The sequence below is a fragment of the Aptenodytes forsteri genome, unplaced genomic scaffold (genome assembly GCF_000699145.1).
Source record: "Aptenodytes forsteri isolate BGI_AS27 unplaced genomic scaffold, ASM69914v1 Scaffold97, whole genome shotgun sequence".
NCBI classification, from domain to species: Eukaryota; Metazoa; Chordata; class Aves; order Sphenisciformes; family Spheniscidae; genus Aptenodytes; species Aptenodytes forsteri.
The window spans coordinates 2,240,920-2,257,287 of NW_008795036.1; the positions used below are offsets into that span (position 1 = coordinate 2,240,920).

At 45.5% G+C, this 16,368-nt stretch overlaps 1 protein-coding gene across 1 annotated transcript in view; it reads left to right on the forward strand.

Moving 5' to 3' along the window:
- The window catches only part of FAM65B (family with sequence similarity 65 member B), a 71,746-nt gene that overhangs the window by 19,188 nt on the left and 36,190 nt on the right, over positions 1-16,368 (forward strand). The window lies entirely within an intron of this gene.

The window sequence follows — 16,368 nt, forward strand, 5'->3', positions numbered from 1 at the left end:
GTGTCCGGCGCGCGCCCCCCGCCCCCCCTCCTCGCCCGGCGCCCCGCCGGTCGCGGGGGTTAGGCGGCGACAGGTTTTTGAGGAGGGAAAACGGGCTTCTGTGGGGCTTCTTGTGTATGGTATTAGGCTGGGAATGTGAAGAAAATCTTGGTTGTGGGTGTTCGCTGGGGGATATGAAAAGCTGTGTGGGGGAACTGGTTTAATGTTTTCTCACAGCGCGTGGAAGTGCTTAGCCTGGTTTCCATAAAAAAGAAAAAAATCTCAGCGTTTCCTTAGGTCTTGCCTTTCTATTTCCAGTGGGCTTTTATGGTATTACTGGTTGGAAGAAAGCTTAGACCCTCTTAAGTTCTCCTTTCAGTCTCTGGCTCATTCCCAAGAACTGATGCAAACATATTACACACTGGCACTGCACTTCAGTTTACCTTTGAATGCCCTGGTTACAAAAGGTCATCCTGGTCCTATGACTGATCTTTCTATTGCTGTGTTAACTGAGCATTTTGCTGTCTCTCATTCAAAGTTTCAAAAAGCTTTCTGGAAACTGTGTGTGCGCGTGTGTGTGCGTGTGGCCATTCTGCCTTTGCACCCTTTCATACATCTCGCTGGGAAGAGCTGAATGTATTTTCAGCATAATTTCTGCATTCATTAATCTGGCTGTGCATTCTGCCACGCTCATCTTAATTACCGTGTTTGAGCTGCTGTCACGCTGCTGGAGCCCGGGGCAGGGAACATGCTCCCAAACAGAAACATTATCTTCATCATCTCCAGCGGCTAATTAGGTTTCACAAGCATCCCCCTCCTTCTGAATAAACAAAAAGTGGGAGCATACCCAAACAGGGGGCTTGAGGAAGGAGGCAAGAGGAAGGTGTCTTTCCTGGAAGATTTCTGTGCTCGCTGCCCAGTCGTCTCTGAGCTCTTCACACACTGGGAAGAGATATAATGGGATCTGGTTTATTGTGGCCAGATTTGAGGAGGATACCCACTGGGACGGGTTAGGAGCCCTGCTGTACAACCATAATGGGCAAACATGACAGATATTGCTCCACACTTAAGTATCGGTAGGTATGTATTAGACAGTGGGAGTCTAAAGGCAGCAAAATCGTATCTTCTCTTCCGTAAATTCATCATTTTCTCAGCCAGTAACTAAATCACTAGGACAGTCACTTAAGATGGTGTCTGTGCTGCTTGTAAGTGCAGATAAGCATGTGTGCAATGCGGACTTTGAAAATCCTAGCATCCATAACCTGGTGCTGGTTTAACTTTTGACATCCAAGCAGCACTTCTTGACAAGGCGTGGGCTTTGGGGTTGGCTGGTTTGTTTTTAAGAAGCAACAGGTTGAATTTCTTTCCAGGATCCTGCCTAAGGAACAGAGCAATTAGCTTTTCCGTCTCTCTCTACTCCTCTCTAGAATGACAGTACAGTTACATCTTAGAGGTGTTTCTGTAGCAGAATTAATACTTCTTAAACACTTGGGAACGTGTAAGGGGAGAAGTCTGTGGTTTGTGAAGGAGCATCCCTAGGTGGGAAGGTTGCTTCACCTCCTTGTGGTCTCAAAGCACGTGACCATTTTATTCACCTTTATTACAGAGCAAACACTCAGGGTGAGAGCAGTACAAAGCACGGCCTCAGAACTCACAGCAGCATGTTCACACGCCACGCAGGGTTACCTTTGGTTACTCTTTGATATTTTTAAACCCGAGCAAGCAGAAAGGTAACTTCCAGACAAAGCATGCTGCTGGGAAAGGTCCAGTTCTGGGGGAAGCCGCCTTGCTTCCCCACTGGGAAGAAGTGGGAGTGAGAACTAAAGGCAGCATTGGCTTTTTCCAAAAAAGGGATGGCTGGTCTGACTTCTTTTTTTTCCCCCCTCATGCTGTACATGTGGCAGTGACAAGCTGCTCACGGAGAACCCACTTACTGGGGTAGTTTTCATCAGTCAAGCTAAGCTGCAAGGGGGGGGGGAGATAGGCGGCTTGTGTCTGTGGCCATTCGAGCAGCACAGAGCATCAGCTGAAAGTAGACAGGGAAGGAAGTGAGGAGAGCGATGCCTGAATGCATGCCCCTGGCACGGGCTCGTTAGGGCCAGGACATGAATTAGTATCAGATAGGGGCCTGTCACATCACTTCCAAGCTATGTGGTTCCTGGATGACTCTATTAACAAAATGGGAAGAAACTTGGTTATTTTCCCACTTAGCAGGAGCTTGGAGGTCACTGTTTTGTTCACTCAGCTTCCACTGCTCGCTGCTCTTCTGGTGGCAGGGTTGTTAAAGAAGTTTCTCAGTAAGAGATTTTCAAAATTAATCAGCAAGAGCATGCACTGACTATTTTTTTCCCTGCCAGTTTTGCACAGATTGTGTCACTGACTCCAAGATGTGCTTGCCCTTTTAGAAGGCAGAGAGAAACAATTGGGCCCACTGTGAATTTAAAATAAAATTTAAAGTCTTTTGACAGCAGAATAAACTTTGCCTCAGGGGACTTCACAAACCATGGTGGCTCCACTTTGGATGTGCAACAGTGTAAACGAGAATTTAATTTCCTCCCTGTAGCAAAGTTGCCAACATCTTCGTGTCCCTCACTGTCCTTCAGACAATTTAGTTTTGCCAGAGCAAGGCAGGAGGGCAGTCTGTGCGCAGAAGAGCCAGGCAGCTGGAGGAGGAATGATGGGATGGGCTTTGCCAACTCCCTGTGAGAGGGCTGGGAGGAGAGCGGCAGCGGGAGCCAACCCTGGATGCAACAAACCAGATCATACTATATCTCTCTGCCTAATGTCAGGCATGGCTTAGGTAAGGCTGGGCAGCCAGCACACTTTGAGCCCCACAACCGGCTGTCCCCACATACACTGGATGAGAGCAGCAACTGCGGTGTTTTCCTGCCGCAGCTGCTCAGCAGCTTCATTTCTGCGCCGTGGTGCAAATGCCGCTCTTGCCCTCACTTACCGGCACCTGGGTGGGCTGCGCGGCTGGGCTAGGACTGGCTTGTGTCTGTCCTGTCCTGTTCCGCAAAGCTGGTGCTCTGGCTCCTGCTCCAGGCAGGTATTTCAAGGGGAAAGAAGGGACCGAGTATCAGGTAACCCTCTCCCGGAGCTGGTTTTACCCCCATTTGGCAACCTAGAGACAGCTGCCATGCCAAAACCTGGTCGAGCATCCTCCTGCAGGCGAGCACTGCTTGTTTGCTCCCCGGAACACCTTGCACTCTTGTTTTATTGCAAGCGGGCAGCAGTTTTATCTCAACTTTGCACCCATGCAGCCTAGGGCTGCATCCAGGGGATTTGGATTCAATCCCCTGAGTTTTGGCTATCCAACTCTAGTTTTGAAGTATCTTTGCTGCTGGGTCTGGTGCTATTGGGAAGAAAGGGGACCTCCCTCTCCACTCAGGTCCAAGTTAATTGGGAAGTGGCAGCGAGGCTCCGGGAACAGGCTATATCCCAGCTGTGATCAAAAAGCAGGTCCCGGTACACGCTGCCCCGCTCACTGGAAGGCACAGAGAAGAGCAGGTTCCTTGGTGCTCTTGAGTTGCTTTTTGGCAGCCACAACCACAGATCTTGCCTTGGTCTTTTCATCCAGGATCTATACCCAATGGCCTCAATAAGAAGCGAGTCCTCTAAGCCTGACGCAAGAACTAACTGGGTTTTTTTTCCTAAAGTTGTCTTTCTGCTGTGTTTTTATGTTACAAGGGTATCCTGTAATTTTTACCCCCAATCAGCACAAAAGAAATGATGGATTAGCACAGAAGTATGTGAGCATCTTTCTTCTTTTCAATGGGAAGAACAAATTGAAGCTGACAGTTCCCTGGAACCAACGCAATACGTGAAGTAGTCACAATAATACATTTTCTCTTCCAGCCCTTTTAAAGCATCAGAAACTCTCCGATCTCTGATGCCTCCAGTAAGCTGACCTTGGCTGGCAGACCCAGCCACCTCATTACTGCTGTCCTGCTGCTCACAGCCTGTCCTCTCTCCCGGCCCTCAAAAAGCCCGATTAGCTGCAACAGCTAGAGCTTCCCAGGTCAGGCAGCCTGCTGGTAACCCTTCAGTGACACCAGATCAGTTTCAAATAATCTCTTCTGCAAGAAACCACCTTTTTTTATTATTATTATTAAAAAAAAAATTTAGCTGCAACACCCAGAGATTTGTCAGCCTTGATTTTGTCCTGGAAACATCACCAACAGGAAAGCTTCATGCCATCCGTCAACTCCAAAAAGCTCATGGAGCTGCAGCAGAGAAAATCTATCTAGTCGTCATTGAGGTTCTGGTTTTAGCTTGTGCCTTCGCATCTACGAAAGACCAGGCTAGACCAACCCTATTTATTACTATTTAAACCTTTCTATTTGAGCTGACTGAAGGAAGGAACTCATTTACTGCAAAATCTGTTGGAGATAGACAGGCAAATAAGCACCTGCAAATAGCTGCGGGAGGTTCGTGTTTCAACAGATGGGGCGAAGTTGAGCACTGCAGCTTCCTTTCTCTTTCCCCGAATTATCATCTCACTGTCTGAGCAGCCGAAACAGCTTGATTTGTCCCTCAATGAGGTGTCTTCCTTCTTTGTCGAATTTGGCTTGCACCTGCTGGAAGACTGAGGCAAAACAGAGGAAAAAAATATGGTTTGTAGTGAACGCACCCCTTGAAGATGCCTCAGAAGTCTTGGGGAGCGGGGCTTGTGCTTGGGGCTAAGATGGTGGCGCTGGTCCGTGGTACTGCCTCAGGCAGGCAGGTGGGATGGTTGATGTAGCTCTGTGTTCAAAGTCCCGACAGGTGTTTTCTAATCGTATAACATGAGGGAAAGGGCCTTTTCCATACTTAAGCAACCTGACATCCTCTGTTGGTATTTAATTTAAACATGTTTGGCTTTAAAACTTTAATTGTGGCACAGAAGCAGGGACATATGTTACAGCTTCGTGCAATAACATCCCCGCAAGTAGTCTTTGGCTAGGGAGTCTCCCCGGGTATGGAGACACCATTTTCTCTGCTCATCCCTGCAAGCATCGCTGGATTATGGTAGCAACAGCTATCCCTGTGCACTTTTCCAACCATACAGGCATGTCTGTGGGTGATGATGCTGTTGAAAAAATGCCACTGCTCAATTAAGTGTATAATGTGTCAAGTCCTGCATGACTGACTGTCCTTTCCTTGTCTCATTCGGTACACCCGCAAAATACCATTTTGTTAGTTCAAAGAAGGACTTGGGTTTTTGCACAGGGATGATTGTGGGATGGGAAGCAATTGGCTGTGAGGTTCTCTTTGAACCATGAGGTGTTTTCCTGAATTCAGTGTAACACTCGCAGGGCACATCTACTTAGATATACACAAAATCTTATTAATCAGAATAGATGTCCACTAAAGTAAACAGAGATGAATGTTTAGTTTATGTTCAGGTTAATAAAACCAAGAGCTGGAAATGCTCACTAAGTCATCTGTGCTACACAAAACCAAACTGAAGCCATATTAAAAATGCTAAGACTTCAGCTGAGGCTGGAAAATAATCAGCTTAAAATGCTGCCTGCATATACCAAGGTTTTGCTTTCTTTGAAATCAGAGGGAGACATTGCCATCATCTCCCCAGATGGCAGCTGGACCACAAAGCCTTGTTTCCATGCACGCAGGTGCTGGACTAGAAGTGCTTGCAATATATTTGATTTCCATGCCCCACGCTGAAAGCAGAAGCTCGCTGAAGGTTAGATGGCTTTTCATCTGCAGTTATCCAACAAGGGGTTGCTTTTTCCCCATTCTTTCCTGGCTCTACCCTTAAAAAGAAAATAATCCTACTTTTCCCTGGTAGAGAACAAGGCACCGGCTGATCCAGCGTAACAGCTCCTACGCGAGCATAAACCGAATGCTGTATGCATGCTTTCTCCAGCTACTGTATTTCTTGTGGGCATGTCGTGCTGCCACCAGGTGAGGAAGACAATTGCTTCCCTTGGAAAAAGGACAAAATAGTTTTCCATCATCATATAAAACCATTATATCCTCCTTTTCCTATACCCAGAACGACGGTCCATTACTATTATGTGAATTGGAAGATGCAGAAACCTCAACAGAGAAGGAAAGGAGAAAAGAGTGGGAGGGCAGTGGAGGACAAACTGCGGGGTCATTCCTATAAGCTGTTCATTAGCCTGCGATGGCCCCAGTGGGTTTTTCCTTTAAATGGCAGGCTGTGGAAAAGCAGGGCTGTGCCAAGATGCGTGCAGCCTTAATTTGTGCAATGAAAAGTTACGCAAGATAATTACCTTGTAGTTCAGCGACTATAAACGCTGTCAGATCTGTTTAATCCATGCTTGGTTTATCCGTAATGTCTCTGGATCTAAAAGACTCAAATCGTAAGTAATCCTATAGCATGGCTGGAGCGTATGACGTTTTAAACTCAAGATTTCTTTTTTTTAGTGTTCACTACAGATTAAATTTACCAATTTAACCTGACTAGATCTACTTACCATATATTTAAGGGTTTCATCAGATTTGCATTGGCTGTGTCTGTGACAGTAAACTATGGGCATTTGGGATTGATCTCAGGCACTAATGGCAACAGGCACAGACCAGCCTGTATCTGTGGCGTTAAACTCGCCCGTCCTCCAAAAGAGGGAAGCACATGGAGACTGCATTGGGAATGGTGCTTGGCCCATGCCGCTTCCCAAACCATGCCCAGGTAATTGACCCAAGCCAAAATCATGCCAGCGATTGCTCAAATGGTGTAACCTCCTTTGCCCCAAGGAGCAGAAAGCGCTTGCAGATTCGAGAGGGGACAGCTTTTCTATAGAAACTTCAAAGTCTTCTGAGAAATTTGACAGCTACTGAAATTAAACATGGTTTCAGAAAGTGGTGGCAAGGAGAGCAGTTCTCCATAAAATTCTAGATATTTTTTCAAGCGGTTCCTTTAAACACTTGTGTGTCTATAAAGCTGTCCTGCTTTTTGGGCTGGTGGGCTGCGACTGCTCCACATAAAACAGCAGCGTGGGGACAGGGAGCTGGGATACCTGTGCCTTCTGGCAGTCTACATATAGCAGTAACCTTCCTGGTTTCGCTCAGCTGCCCCGTTGGTTGTCAGATCTTTTCTCCAGTACCTGTGTCATTAACACAAGCCTTTCCAACGGGTACTCTTTACCTAGCACAGACCCCCCCTTAACCCTTTATCCTGCATCAAATCTCTTTCAGCTGCTTTTTACAGTTCCTTTAGTGATCCTGGCTAGAGAAGATGGTGGTGGTTTGGGGGAAGTTTAGGCTATTTGGTGGTATTAGATGTGCACTGTTGTCTCCTACACCTTTAGGAGTTTTTAAAATTGAAAAGACTTTAGCCAGAAGAATAATAACCTCTGCAATAACTTTAAAAAAAAGTTTTAGAAGTCATATATGTAAGATCCTCTCTAGCACAAGATTCAAGTCTTGAATTGAAACGACCTGAAGCCAAGAGACAAGAGTTACATCAGAGCGCACAGCCTCTCTTGGTTGCACATGGACAGTGTTCAACTACTTGATGTACTAGAAGAAAGCTTCAGACACATGCTATAGCCAAATATAAATGAAGTAACGCAGGACTTTTATGGCAATGCTCTTGAAATGGCCACACTTGTGAAGTGTCAAAAAGATTAAATAAATCCGTTGCTGCAATACTCGTATCTGGGACAAGAACATCCAGCTTTAAAGATGTTTTGTCCTAAAACATGTAGCGATGCGTCTTCAATAATATTTTAGTGAGCAATGTGCCATTAAGACACCCCTTGAAATAGAACGATCATATAAACATGCAAGGCATTTTAAGTCACCCTAATCCCACATCTTTAAAGAGGAGCAGCAAAGCGTTTGTATCTCATTAGCGACTGAAAGGATTTGACAATAATGGTGTTTTACTTTCCTTTCAGGGATGAAAAGCCTGTCTTATTTGTTTAATTTAGCTCACTCGTGCTTATGTTAGAGCGTACCTGGAGCGGATACTGAGTACAGCTACAGTTTGTCTGTCTTGGCCGAAGCAAAACAAATAATCTCTAGAGCAGCCCACTGGTTACCTAAACCATCCTACATGTGTTTACTTGATGCATTTACTTTCCTGCAGATGCAAAGAGGTAGTAGCCTCGGCTTGCTGTCCTTGCCTGTGCTGCTGCCATCTGCATTAAATGAGGGTTGTAAACAGCAGAAATGCTGGTGCAAAGTAATAAAAGAAAGCAGCGCTCTTAAGGATGATTTTATATTGAACACTGCTGGGTCATTGCTTTTCTCTCCTGCCAGTGAGAAGGTTTTTATGTTCATTGCTTACACAGTCTGAGAAAGTGAAGCCACTCTACTGCTTACACTTGACAGACAAATTTAGGTCACTGCTCGGAGTCATCATTGATTTTGCCAAAAGACTCCCACTGGAGTTGCATCTATTGACATCAGGGCTGACTTACCCCACTTGTTCTCGGATCTTACTCATGGGCTCATCCAAATGTTACTGTTGGTCAGTAAGGGACAAGAGACATCACCAGCTCGACTCATGGTTTCCTAGGCCTCCCCTACTGCTAATGCTTGCAAAAGTGCAGAATAGGTTCATCACTTTCTGTGATCTGAGCTGAGAAATTGAAATTCCACCCAACACATGTGGTCAACAGGACGGTGTTCAGCAGCATATGCCGAAGAGGTAGAGAAGTAGCCAGGCTGCTGCTAGACAGAGTAATTCCCACAGCCCGTTTTGCATCCTGCTAGTCTTACTACTTCTCAAAAGATCGCTCCTTGTAGTTTATCTCCTAATATAGGGATAGATAACAGAGCAGCACAAAGTCTTCCACCTTTACTCCTGCGTAGCGCTGCCAGAATGACAGCGTGATTCATTACGTGCGCAGGTCACTCATGCTGAACCGCTGTTACAGATTTGGTGCAAGGTGGGTTTAAAGCACAAGAAGATTGTTCGCAGTTGATTTTTCAGAAACGCTTTTTCTTTAGATTATTTGCCGGCGCTTGAACGGCAGGGGGGCTTTGTTTTAATTAAATCTTTAATTGACATAAAGAATAATCAATGATGAGTAGAATTGGAGTTGACTTCTAATCAAAGATCATTCTGCATACCAGGGTGAGTTTGAAATGAATGAATGTCAAATCTAATTAGACGGCCGGATTCTGATCCCTCAGCCACACTCATACATACTGTTACAGACCAAATTTTGCTTATCTACAGTAATACCAGCTGAATATGATTGCTCTGTGTTCCTAGTGCTGTAAGGGAACGGCATTAGCGAGGGCACCGTGTGGGGTTCGTACGCACGCTCACTCCGGCTGCCAGTCCGAAACAAATGGTGGAACTGAAAAAAATGAGGTCAGCTACCATGAACCCATCTGTCGTGCGCAGGAGCCATTTAGGATCAAATTTCTTTTCCTTGGGTTTATTACAGCGAAATAACTCATTTGCATTTCCCTCTCCTTACGTTTTCGGCACGTGCTATACCAAGGGTAAGGAGTGGTGCTGTAGGCGTTTCTCTGAGGGGAGGTTAAGCTGAGGAAAGGGCAGTTTGTGGCTCCCCGGTGGGGGAAACGGGGCATGTACTGAGAGCTCTGGTGAAAGAGTAGCTACAAAAAGGGCAGGAAGAAAGCTAATTGTGGTACAAGACAGAAGGGTGCTGCTTTTACCTTAGCGCCACCAGTCATTATTTCTGTGCTAGTGAGGTGGTGAGAGTTAGAGCCAAAGGCATGTTTTGCAGTAAAAATAAAAGATGAAGTTAAAAGTCCCCACACTGTCTTTGGCACCTAGACTGGTGTGAAAGACGACTGATGCTTACTGAATTTATGGAGCTATATTGCAGTGGGAGCATCAGGTATCAGGTCCTATACATTTACAGCCACATATTCTTTACCATTTTGCTATTGACCTGGACTGTTAGCTTTCTTCTTACTATTATTACTGCTTTTTGGTTTATGTACTTCATCCAGTTTGGGTAGGAGGAGCAGAACAAACAGCATGAGCTATTCCAGATGGTAGACAATTTGTGTTTCTGCTCAGGGTGTCTAGTGATGAGCTAGCAAGTACTGTAGCATTTGAGTTGAAAATGTCCTTACATACAACATAAAAAATGTTCTTACAGAAATGAGACCATAAAGTACAAGTCTTGCTATTAGTATCAAGTCTCGGGAAAAATATTATTTGAAACAAAAGCTAAAATTTGGTATCGAATTACCCAAAGCTAACATTTTCTTTTATTAGAAACAGGTAACGGCGCCTTGTGCTCACTCTCAGGGATTTCTGCATGACAAAGTAAAGCTTCCAGCTATGGGCTTAAGTAGAGCTATAAAAGATGCATGAGTTGCATAAACACTTCTTTGTGCATTGTAAAAACTGAATCTACCCAAACTGAAGGTATTGAAATACGACTAATGAAAGAAAGAATCACTGCAGGCGTCACTGACGCAGATAAAGCCGTCAGTGAAAAGTGAGCCCAAGCCTTCAGAGAGGTCCCACTGGATAGTCGGCGGCGTGAGAGGCAAGGCTTGGATGTCCAGGGTGGGCCAAGGGGCCCACCTCAGGCTGCCAGCGAGGGCAGGACAAGGTGCGGAGGGTTAAACTAAGATTCTTGTTGCTGCAAGAAATGGGGCAGAAGTTGGCCTCCTTGTGCTGGGGCAGGAATATGTGGGTACCATCGGCTTTGATGCCCACCCAAGCGTGACCCAGGTCCTCCCACATCTCCCGTTTGAAGGAGAGGGAGCCATCTCAGCTATAGCTCCTTCTCTGTGCAATACTGCTTTCCGCAGCCATGCTGGTAAGCCCATGTGGCTCTTTTTCTGTACGCTAAAATTAACGTTTGAAGCTTACAGATCTGCTGGCCTTTCACCGGCTGATGTAGGCTTGGGAAGTGTGCTTGTCAGTACAGCCATATGCTGCTATTTAGGAATATCTCATAGCCTTGGACTTTGATGGAACAAATGCACATGATTTTGTTCTGGCAACCAAGAATAGTTCTTCAGATGGAGCTCACATGTCTGTACAACTCTGACAAATGCTACCCTGCACAAGGAAGGAGCAGCCCAACCACTGGGAGCGTAAAATGTGCCGTGAAAGTCTTAATTCATGTAATCCAATGACCAACAGAAGACGCCCTTCTACAAGTGCTTCCAGGAGATCCCATCCCACAGAAATATTCCTGACACATCCAGGAATTGTAAGCCTATGCACTAATGCCTAAAAGTTTTTGTCCTAAAAGTGTAAAAACTCTTCTGAAAGAATTAAATTTCTTATGAAAGTTTTTATAATGCTCCTGAGCACTCTTACCCATATATTATTGTCAAATTTTTATATTAAAAAACCATTCACAAAAATGTCTACATTATCATCCAAGATGCATACCTCTGTGCCTTCTCGGAGTCTATGGAACATGGAAGCCATAAATTCCAGGTGGTTATCTGGGCTACTGGCCATGCTGGCCTCATATTGCCAGGGTGATTCAATTAAGTCAGAAGGAAGAAGATGGAAAATGAGTATTAAAAATTACTAGACTTTAGGCTACAAAAGCAAGCAACACCAGCTGAAGGCATACTGAATGAGCTTAGAATTGAACTGAGCCTGAGTAAGTTTAGAATTGAATTGTGCTCTTTGGGTTTATGAGTGCAAAGCAGAAAGAATTGGCTGGCTGGGAAGAGGACATGACTTCTAGGGTATAATCAGTTTCTTCCGTTATTGGATTTATTCTTTTGGAGATGCATGCTCCTAAAGGGGATCTTACCACAATAAAAAGTTTTTACCTTTGTAAGCTGGCCAGCTAGTCTGATAAGCAGAACATAGACCTTGACATAGATGAGAAAGGAACATACTCTTTTCTTTCATTATTCAAGAAGATACCAGTTAATTCATTAGACATACCCCAGGTTTGCAGTTAAGAAACGTTCCTAGCATGCAAAACAGAATCAGTTGGCTTCTGTAGCAATCCACTTGCATCAGTTTAGTGGACCCCGTCAGCTTACCTTAACCTGAATAATTATCTCCAAATTTTAACAGACAGCCTGCAGGCCACAGATCAGCAGAAAGAACAACATACAAACCATCTCACTGTAGGGATTACGTCTTCTTAGATCCAGAATGGGCCCTGAAACCTGTGTCACACAAAAAAATAATATAGGAACAAAGGATTATCAAGGATCCCTTCAGTCATTGAGTTCTACCCCACATTCCCATTTAATCAAGGGTTATACATAATCCCAAAGCATCCTTGAAGCCTTTATTCCACAAACCCTCAGCTGCAGATGGCTCCCTAACACCCTGCAGCAAACCCTAGACCCAGAGCCATAACTGTAGCTGCTATAAGCAGAGAACAGGAGGAATCAAGGGCACCATAACCACTGGTATATTTATTGCAGCTTTACATGGTTGCTAGCACATGTGTAGCAAAAACAACTTCCCCTCATCATGTGGTGAACAAAAAATACCATCTCCAGATCGGTCATGGGGAAAAAGCAAACAAAAAGGGACCGTGCAAAAGTCAGCCTAGATTTAGCAAATGTGTTTCTGACTGAATTTCCCCTCTCTTAGCTCAGATTGAAGTCCACACTGTTTATCAAATATTTCGGCATTATGGGAGGTGGAGGTCCATGCTGAGGGTGATGAAGAGAGGGCAGCCCTGTGGAAGTGATGGGCTCAAGGGTCCCTTCCCTTCTCATTAGCTCAGGCTCAGCTGTTTCCCCATTTCCAGGCTGAAAGGAGAGCTGGGAGAGGGGACTTTTATTTCCCCGGGGACAGAGACATCGTCAATTATCTGCCATTCCCTGCCGCAAGCTGTCAGTGAATAGGGCAGAGAAAGAGTACTGATAGGATTTCACCTTATCCCTCGACTCTGCTGATGGGCTCGTTATTCAACTGCCGTGCACTTTGCACGGGCAATACTAATTGTATTAATTATGCTCCTACACAGCGCATGCTTATATTAGCAGTAAGCAGACTGGTGACTTTTTAAAATGAAACATCAGTGGTTCATTAGCTATATAGATTTAAAAATGTAAGCCTACTTGTTGGATCCACTGCTGAGGTGGATCTCTCGAATCTCAAAAGCATTTAATACCATTTTAGATGCGCAGTATGCTTTATATTGAGAGTAAAATGCATATTGTATCTAGAAGACGGTAGCATTATATTAGGTAACTACTAAATGCAGACTTAGAAGGTTGGTCACTACATTGGTGTAACACCAAAATCCCCTTAGTTTTCATCTGTAGGGATACCAGTCAGGTCAATAAGAGATCTGGGTAAGTAATTGTGGGCTGTGCCTTATTGAAATTATACTAGTGACTACATCTATGCGTATAATCAGAATACAACTGTATTGTTAAATTCAAAGGTAGGTTTATTTAGTTGATAGCACAGAGGCCTGTGAATGGTTTAAGAGACAGGAAAATAAATCCCCCTCTACAAAGTATATTACAGCAATGTGACAAATACTCATAGCTCAAAGTGTATTTGCTAGATGTAGGTATCATAAATAATCCATCAACGTGGTGCCTGTATGCAGCCACTGTCTGTGTGAATCTGAGCTAAGGGGGTGCTGCTGCTAGGCAGAGTCAGTGCAATTTTGTGAGGTCAGTTGGAAGTATCTGAGATGTCAGCAATATAAGTTTAAATCTTAAGAACAGATTGTGTTTGTACAATAGAGTCAACCTCTAACCTGACAAACTGAAAAGTAATTGAACAGAACTGGGAAGGTGTCATCAGTTCTGACTCTGTTACCTCCTTCTATCACAGTTTTCTTCTGTACAGAAATTAAACATACATTAATCACCAAGATTATATATAACATATAGAGAGAGCACAAGCCTATCAGGGCTCTGAGTTCTGACCATTTTATGCAAAAGCAAAGCAGAAGTAGCTCCAGGCAGGTCTTCAATTTGCATTTCAATTGCACTTCTTCCACACTTCCTTCTGGTATCTTGAGGAAAGTCTTAGCTACTAAAGCATCACAAAGCCATGAGTGCTTGAGCAAAATAAATACAATAAATAAGTAAATTCCTTTTCCAAAATTATTATTCTTTTTAAGTTTCCCCAAAGCAAAAGAAAACCTAAACACTTCCAGTACGTGTGCACACGGTCACACATGGACACAAAGATTTTGTTCGGAGCGAAACCCATTCATCTTTCATTCACATTGATACAGAAGATATTCATCGTGTGGAAGATGTTAGCATTTTGACAGGAGTTTTGATTCTAAAGTAATTACATTTTTATAGCCAATGTGGTCATGACTAGTACCCAACTTCAAGTTTGGTTTTATTCCCCTTATTTTCTGAGGAACGGCTGATGTTTATGCAGTTAAATCTCCTCTGACTGTCAGTGTTTAGCTTCTACCTTCATAGGTCTCCAGATGCTGTTGGGGGAGTGTTAATCATCCTGTCAAACAGGGCAAGTGCTGGACACTTGCAAGGGATTTTCTGCTCCTTGGCACTCTGGACCCAACTTTTAATGCAAATCCTTGTATGCAAATGGGAGCATACAGCATGCAGCTTAACTGTCTTAAGGTTATTTGCAAAACCAAAGGGAACTTGCTGCGTGGACCCCCAGAGTAGTGTGATCAGGGGGTTTCTGCTTTGTCTCTTGGGAGCTGGTTCTCGGTGGGGCTTGAACTGTTAGACGTCAGCTGGCGTGGGTAGAAGCAGTACCATCTACAGGGATGCAAGGTTTGACCCTGGAGGTTGCAAAGTGGCTTCTGCCAAGTGCTGGGTATCGGCAAGCCTGAGCAGAGCTCAGCCCTGCAGAGGTGTGCTGAGAGCCTTAAGGAGCTAGGGGTGAGTGTAGGGCCAAATTTGGGCTCTTATTGACTGAAGACTCAAGTATCTCCAGCTGTGGCTGGAGCATGTTTATCCCTGTATGAGTTAGCCGAAGTGCATCCTCACTGCAGTTTCTCCTGAGCCTGCGAGGAGTGGCTGTTCCCAACCCCTCCTGCTCCCACCCTCTCCCTTTCCCACATCTTTCCTGGCCGTGGGTTTCTGCCCAGCACGGGTGCTCACGGCCCTGGTCTGCCTGAGAGCAACTTCTCTGTCCCAAGGGTTTTTCCTTGCTGTGGTTAAACTAGCTCAGTCCTGAGCTGGACGCGCTGTGTCGGGCTCGGCCAGGGACACGAACGGTGGAGCACTGTTATCTGCTGGCCACAGCGGAGGAGAAAACTGGCCTTAATTGCAGCCCAGGTGGTATCTCTGAGGGCTGTCCAGTCACATGGGGCAACCCTCGCTTCCAAAACAGAAAGATGTACGCTGTTTTGGTTGTGCAATGGAGAAAACTTCACGTTACCAGTAGCGCTGGCAATGCTGGGACTGGAAGAAGTATTTCTGGCAGAGCTCTTGCAGAAATATTCCTGACAAAGCAGTTCCTCGGGCAATGCAGTCCTTTCCATGGAGAAGCAATAGACATCTACTGCCACCTCAAAGAGTATTTGCCCAGCTTAGTGCTACAAATTAAATATAACTGGACGGTGCACAACGTTTCCCCGTGTATTTGCTTTCTCCAGTGAGTGTTTGCCGTGCATGCGCCACGTAGCTCTGGTGCTTATCTTTAATAAATACGTTCAGTTGCGAAGGCTTACACTGCAAATCTGTGGCCTTCACAAGTGGCTGCTTTTTTGGGCGCTTGTGATCAATCCTTGTCTGTGGGGATGAGAGGGTGGGTTAGATTCGCTGTCAGCCCCTCAGCCCCATAGGTCACGGTTTCACAGAGCATCAGCTCTTGTCACCTGCAGGCAGCTCCAGCCCCTGCCACACCGTCCTGCCTCAGCACCAAACTCACCTCTTGGCCCAGCTGTTGGAGTGAAATGAACTGGGGGCATGGGGCGTGCCGGGTCCAGCTTTTAAAATTGATGGGGGAAAATATTATTAAAAAATCTCTTTTTCATTTTTTGTCAGGTTATTTTTAAGCTGGCCTAGTTTCTCAATCCACTTCACAGTGCAATGGCATTAGCAGCCATGCTGGCATCCCAGGAAGGAAGGAGGCGGTGAAAGGATGGGTCCTGCGGGTTGGGGGAGCCAGTCCCTGGCAGCACCCGCTGACCAGTGCCCTCTTCTGCAGCATCCCCCTTCCCCTCCCGCTCCCTGCCCTGCTGCCTGGCCTCAGCTGGCCGTGATACTCCTCAAACGGCTCGGTGAGGCCATTCACCCCACCAGAGCAGCACAAAACCAAGGCAGCAGAAAAATCTGCTTCGTTGTCTGTGGATGGCAGCAAGCGCTGGGGTCGAGACAAGGAAAACAGCAGATCAAGGAGGAAAGGAAGAGGGAGGCGTCCCCCTTTCCCCTCGTGGCAGCAGCAAGCTGATGGAGCTGTTGTGAACCACGGCACTTGTTTGCTATTTCTTTGTGGGTGTGTTGAAATCACCTTAGTTTGGTGCAGATGCTGAGCTGGGCCTTGAAAATGAGCACACACACAGAGCAAGGGCTTCCTCCCAGGGTGCTGAGGCC